Genomic DNA, 7,500 nt, shown 5'->3' with positions numbered 1-7,500 from the left:
TCAAGGTTTTATTTCCAAGGTCTTATTACTATAAAACTTAAAGTTAGACAAGGTCTGCCCTCATGTCAGATAAAAAAAAATACCAAAACAATTTTGATGGCTCAGAAGCTTATTTTTTCATACTTACAGGTCCTAAATAAATTACAGTTATTTTCACATTCCTCTTGAATATCCTTCAGGCATGATAATGAGCATATTTTTTCTGTAAAGCCCCTTAATACTTTCCTTCTGATGGTTTGTATAGAGCAAGTTGTTGAATGATCGTGGATTCCAATAATTAGAGAGAGTCTTCTAAAATCTTTTTTTCCTTTTGACATATTGTTGGAAGACATATAGTCACTTGATGTATTTATGAAAGTGTGTGGAATTGTTGGCAAGTAGATGTACAATATATATGAAATTATTTGTGTATAGCAGTTGTTTTGGGGGTCTTCCCTCAGCATGCCATCATGCTAGGCTTGCTGATGAAGGTGCTGTTAGACTTTTTAGCCATCAAAGGGCATTATTGACTTGTGTTCTGGAGTATAGCTAAGTATTATGTCCTTGGAGTGTAAGCATATTATAGATGTTGACAGAAAGTGAAGCTGAAAAAATTTCTAAAGGATAGAAATAACTACAAAAACTCACTAAATGAAAGGAGCAGTCAGGGGCATGTGTGTTTGAAACATCAATACAATGACTAGTTTCCTTTGGTAGGAGTTAAGTAAGGTAATCAAAACCATTATGAGTCCTAGATATACAGGAAAACCCAAATATGTTTACTTTTGTAAAAAAATAAACAGATGTCAAGTCTTTGGGAAATCATAAATTTCACTGAGAACATTGTGACCTAGAAATACCGTGTCTTCTTGAAAGAAACTGAATTTACTGTTACAAATTCTCCAACCAATATCTGTTTTTAGGATAGCTTGACAAAGGGAGGGTCCTTGCTTTTATTCTTATTTGCCATTATGTTTATATTTTTGATATTAAGGAAGAGGTTTGGAGGGGAAAATTACATATCTAAGATGTTATTACCTGCATGTTGGAGCCTATCCAGAACCTCAACAAATGTATGGAAATTTGAACCTTTTTGAAAATCACCAGCATACTGAAATTTGAAAACCTCTCGCAGGTACCAGGGAACCTGCTAGTATTTCCAGAAGGAATGAGTGGCTGCCATCTTCCCAAGATGCTCCTGTAACCAGGAAGTTGTAGGAGCCTCAGAACTGGCCTCTCTCCACTGCAACCATGGCATTGCAGAAATTCTGCTCTCATTTTATTTAATATGCATATTTTTTACATAGCTAATCTGAAATGGAAACATTTTTATCCCTATACTCAAAACTGCTTTTGTTTTATCAGCTGACATTTTACAACTCATTAATTTATAATGCAGGTTTAATGCCTTCGAATGTTCCTGGGATAAAAAGTTAAAGTGGCCAAGCTAGTTTGTATAAAGGCTGACTATAGTATGTTAATAATAATTTATAACAATATTTTGTATTGGATAGCACATTCCATCTGAATATTTCAAAGTGTCATGGTCCCTTCTAACTGGCATTAATTCATTCATCTTGCATCCCCAAGTAATAAAGTTATTCCCATTTTTAAATGGAGAAATCAAGATTCATGCATTTCTGTGATACATGTTCAAATTCAGAAGAAAATCTCTGTTTGAGTTTGTCTTTGTCTTGTAATACGTGTTTGTCACTAGGCCTCCATTATTAAATAAGAAATTGAACCTTGCATTTAGTCCTACGATCTTTACCCACCCAAGCACGGAGGTAACAAGGTAACTGTGATTAAAAAAAAAAAAAAAAAGTCAATGATAAATCCCCCTGGGTGGGCAAGAGTCACTGGACAAAAATTATTGAAAAATAGCTGCATCCTCTCCTCAGTAGCACATACTTGGAAATTGAAATTTGTGGGGAAGACAAGGAGGAATAAAGGCTAAGGTTCAGGAGAAAAGTCTTAGAAGGTCTTCCCGACACTTGCCACATGTAAAGACATTCTAAGAAAGCAGCCCCACAAGGCCTTTAATCCACTGGCTCAAACATAAATGATCTCTAAGCATGTAAGCATAAGAGATTTAGGAAACCAAATGATTCATAAAATTCCAAAAGACTTCTTTTTTTTTTTTTTTTAAAGACAGGGTCTCATTCTGTTGCCCAGGCTGGAGTGCAGTGGTGTGATCATAGCTCACTACAGCCTCAACCTCCCAAACTGAAACAATCCTCTTACCTCAGCGTCCTGAGTAACTGGGACTATCGGCATGCAACACCATACCTGACTGATTTTTTATTTCTTGTAGAGATGGAGTCTTGCCCAGGGTGATCACAAACTCCTGACCTCAAGAAATTCTCCCTGCTTGGCCTCCCAAAGCGTTGGGATTACAGGTGTGAGCCACCATACCTGGACAAAAGGACTTATTTTAAATTTGTAGTCATATTACCAGCAGAGACATTTTTAAAATGAGGTTACATGTCTGTGTCACGTCTAAGCTGAAGGATTAGGCATGGTCTCTCTCATCATGGCCTTCCTACTTGAGGAAGCATTTGCAAATAAATTACTAAATGAAGGGCCAACACAAAAATTGTGACTGGCACAAGTTCAAATCTTCCTTTTTCCTTGTAGCCACCACACATTGCAGCACCAGAGAAAAGACAACAGACACTGGAACAATGGTAGTTCAGTGATTATACCAGTTACATCACCTTGCATTTCCATGTTACTGTTTTATACATCACACAGTGCCATTGCACGTACAACTTTGTAGGCTCCTATGACAACCTCATAAACAGGGAACCATTATCATGATTTTTACTCATTTCAACCAAGTTTCCTTGGATGATAGGCCAAGGCCACACAGCTGGTTACACGTTGGTTCTGGGACAAGGCAAGTCTTCAAGCTCATAATTCTGTGAACTGCCTCTTTATCTCTATTGTTTCCAAACTATTGCAGGAAACATGGGTGTATTGTTAGATTCTGGTAATTGATCAAATTGGTAGGCTTCTATAACTCAAATTAAGGGGATCCATGAAAGTAACAATCATCAAAACAATTTAAAATTAAGCAACAATCTCCATTTTTGTGGCATGAAAATCCCAAAAAGTCCCAGGGATTTCCATCCCTTACTCTGGTCATGTGGGGTTTAAACTTAGATTGCATTCTGCACTGGGAATTTGTATTATTATGTATGTTTTTGTTTGGCTGTTGTACACCTAAGGACATGCTTTCTAGTACCGGCTTTGCCACCAACTGGCTGTACGGCCTTTGACAAGTCATTTGACCTCACTGTGCCTGTATTACCTCCTTTGTCAAAGAGTTGACTTCAAGTGTCTTTCTGGAACTACAATTTTATGATTATATTTCTCCAAATAAATTGTAAGCTGCCTGAGGTGAGAATGGCACCTCCTTCTATCTTCTGGATTTGCCACATTGTGGGTATTTAATAAATGTTTGATGATGGCATTAAACGATTTATTGGCACGCTTGAGTAGAGTTATAGGAAATCATTATTGGCTGCCTTATTAACAATTAACTGTCTATAAGCTGCATATGTAATTTTCCTTTACATCAGTAGAGTTTCTGCTTCTGGTGAAGATGAAGTATTGCCCCTTCACATCAGTTCTTTTGTATGTTAATACATTAGCAACTGATATCTTATTTGTACTGTAACTGACAAAATAATGTAGAGAAAGCATATAAGTAGGAAAAGGGGTTAGTAAGGTAACATTGTATAGGGCATCTTCAGAACAACAGTTCTGCTATTTCAAATGTCAAGCTAATTATCAGCAATGTTTAAATGCTATGATAGGCCATTTTTGCAAATGCTGAAATTTTCCAGCAGGTATGGACGTTATAAAAATGTCAAATTTTGCTACTATTCTATTACATGTCACCAGAACACAAAAATCTGAAAATAAAAGTTATATGTATAGGCAAGGAAGAGAAACCATTATTTGTTTTGCATATGACTGTAAAATTAATTGGCATAGTGATATAATTTAGAGTATTGTTTACTTGGAAGGAAGAATAGAGAGGATTTAATATAATATAATCTGGTGACGTGAAAATAATGCTTATTATAGATAAACTATAAAGCCTTTTAAATATAGGCTTTTAGTAATGCATATGCAGATATATCTTTCCAGGCCCATTTGCTATAAAGCAAATTTAAGTATCAGCTTTATGCCCTTTGGTAACCCCATATTATACATACAGTTTTAGAGAAAATGAAACTTTAATATGATTCCACATAAAATGGTGAGCCATGCCAGTAATTCTTATGCCCTTCATATGCAAATAGTTTTATCTTATCCATCAATTATCATGTAAACATAGTATCACATGGCAAATTTCCCTGTAATACAGTACAGTACCTGTATATAATTATAGGTGCATTTTGCCAATGCAACTGTTACACAGAATTGTAATTAATTCCTCTGAAGACTACTGTGAGAGTTTTGGATACTGATGCTGTTTTTGGACATTTATTACTGCTCTTTAGTTGGCTTTTTGCTATGCCTCAGAGACAGATGTAAAATTAGTGTCTATTTTGAGCCAGCAAACAGTACATCTTTCCTCTTGTTTATTGAATTGCAGAAAGGAATTCTTTGGGCTCCCACTTCTTTGTGGTTTTGAAGTAACGTCTGTTTTTGTGCCAGCCATGTAGCTCCAATACATGTCTAAAATTTTGCTGAGACTCATGCAAACGGTGGCTTATTTGACCTATAAGGACTGAATAGAACTTTGCTACATTATATGGGAACTTCCAGACTTTTAAATGCTGAATAAAAAGATATATATCATAAGTTCAAAAACAGACACTGGCCTAATATATTCTGCCCAATGAACCTCATTTAAAACCAGTATACGTTGGTTATTATACAAAATCGAATCTCTTCTTTGCAGAGACAAAGCTACATTATTAAGATCTCTTCTGCCAGTGGTGATGATGGTGGGCAAAACATCAAAACAGGTCCAAATGGGAAAATGAGCCTATTTTTATTTCATAATGTAAGTGGGGCTAAATCCGTCAAGTATTGGCCATTCTAGAGTAAGAATATTTTATGGTGAAAATTTCCACAGTACTTGTACTAGGCAAATCCACTGACTAGACGTGAGGGAACAATTTAAAGGAAAATCCTGGGATTTAGAGGTCGGGGGATGGGGTAGGGATCAGGAAGTGCAAAGTCCATCTCAGTGCATTTAATTTTGATTGTCAGATGGTCAACCAGAAAGAGCAGAATGAGATTATCTCATTTGAATTCAGATATAAAAACTATGTTATGAATTGTTGTACCTGGATTTAAAAAGGGGTTGGGAGAGTGGCACACCAGCATAATGGCGTATGGAAATGCATATCCTAGTTAACACAGCGCTAGAAAAGATGGCATACTGCCTCTGTAAGTGAATTTGACAGCAGTTATTTATTTAGTTTAAAAGTATTTACTACTATTTGTGAGCACAAACCCTAAAGGTTGTGAAGTATTGTTGTCCTGTGAAGGTGATGGATGCTGTACTCCTGACCCTATATGGTGAGACATGACTTCATTGCTTGTTTAGATTGTTCTGATATTTGGGACTCCTCAAGGGCTGTTCATAAATCATTTATCTCTCTTTTTTTTCACAAGAAAATATTTCAATTGTATTGCTGCAGGAACACTCACGTGTCACACGGGATATTGTGGTCCATGCAGAAAAAGACCTTAAAAGGCATGGGTTTTTTTTTTTTTTTTTCCAGGATAAAGGCCTTTTAATGCCTGTCCAGCCTTAGATAATTTTATTCACTCCTTCTGGACCTTTCTTTATTCCTCCTGTGCCCAGAGATCAGTTTTTAGGAGGTGGGTTGAAAGCTTCCCAGGCCTTAGGAGCTTTTGTTGTAGCCCCCCCATTCCCACTCCCCCCCACCCCCAGCATTCTGAAAATTTGTAAAGAATCTTCTGCTTGTTGCTAAGAAATAGTTAAATCTCAGTCACCAGGAAAAAAAAAAAAAAAAGAAGCACATTATTGATTGTGCTAAGGTATATCTGGACCACACAGCTAGAGCAGAGATGTTAGAATATCTCTCTTTTTGTAGATCTGAGGGCATTACCCAGCCTGAACTTGCCTAAGCCCTTGTGGTCACACCTCTTGAAAAGGTTTTGTTTCCCCCGTCAATTGGTATTCAAACCAGGTCAGCAGATTCTGTTTGCCCGGCTCCGCTGCCGTTTTCATTTTAATTTGCACCTGTTGTGCAGTTGTTCGGAAGGCAAGTGCAGACCCGCGGATTATACAAAGATCATATTATGAGCAGATATGCACGGTGTAATCTTTTTGTCCCCAGCCTCACATGACAAAAAAAAAATCTCTCTCTTTTTGTTCCTTTTTTACTCCCTGGGAACCTGTCAAAGCAAACAGATATGACTGACTAAAATTTGTAACTAGACATGTTTCCAGAATTCTCCAAAAGCATTATGGACCTGACACACAATCCTTTTCATTTTTTTCCTCCTTTTCTGCCACTTTTGTATAATCCGATAGCTGGCAAGAGCCACTTGAGATAGCTCAGTTGATAACTTAGCGGAGGATTGCTTTATTAGGCGCAGAGAAATCAAAATGAACCTGAAAATTGTTTGTGCTTTTTTTTTTTTCCACAGCCTTTTTTTCCCCCCTTTCTCTCTCCCTCTTGTTCCCATGATGTCATGGTTCTAACTTGTTTTTTTGTGTGTGTTTCTGGAGAGTTGGGTTAACAGTTCTTGGCAATCCTGTGTGTGCGTAACGGCTGGTGTGTTTCTCTAGCTGAGCTAATGCCCCGTGTTTATTACTCTAATCTTTCTTGTCTGGTGGTAAAGTGGACAATTTATGTACTAGCATGTAGGCCGAGAGCCTGTGAGGGCTGACTAATTCAGAAACAGCCACCTTCAATTGAGTTCACAGACCTTATTTACAGGCTGTCTATTTTAAGAAAAGCTACTGAGCATTGCTGGGACTGAGGGCTGCAAAAGCAGCCCGCCAGTTCTTGTGAGTTATTTTAACATTTGTGTTGGTCTTGCCTGTGTCACTTTGAAATCTTCTGTAATTATGACACTATGAAGACATCTCAATAGTAGTATTAATGGCCCAGAAGATATGGCTTTTCCTCATTTTCTGCTTAAAAGATTAGGATATAAATGGCCTTAGCACATGACGGTTGACATAGAAGAAAGAGTGAAAATTCAGATGGAGCAGGTTTGTGTATGTGTTTGTGTATTTGGGTAAATAGATGGACGTGTGTGTGTGTGTGTGTGTGTGTGTGTGTGTGTGTGTCTACTGTTTCTAGGGAAAAAACCACAGTTAATATAGTGAAGTCATCTCATATTTATAGTACAACATTATATAGTAAATACTTCATGTCACTAAGCTAATAAAATTGTCAATTGTAGATCTATTTTATAAGTTTTTGTGGAGTATCGAAAGTACATATTGCAATATGTCTCTTTACATATGCAGTATAGGCATAGTTTGTGTGTCTATGTTTCTGTTGCTTTTTAGAA

At 37.0% G+C, this 7,500-nt stretch overlaps 1 protein-coding gene across 7 annotated transcripts in view; it reads left to right on the top strand.

Moving 5' to 3' along the window:
* Nucleotides 1-7,500, top strand: part of ZEB2 (zinc finger E-box binding homeobox 2) — a 131,931-nt gene that overhangs the window by 82,486 nt on the left and 41,945 nt on the right. The gene's annotated exons all lie outside the window — the stretch shown is intronic.

This window comes from Pongo pygmaeus, chromosome 11, assembly GCF_028885625.2.
Source record: "Pongo pygmaeus isolate AG05252 chromosome 11, NHGRI_mPonPyg2-v2.0_pri, whole genome shotgun sequence".
Lineage (NCBI taxonomy): Eukaryota > Metazoa > Chordata > Mammalia > Primates > Hominidae > Pongo > Pongo pygmaeus.
The sequence above is the reverse complement of the archived record's forward strand: the minus strand, read 5'-3'. Positions and strand labels throughout refer to the sequence as shown.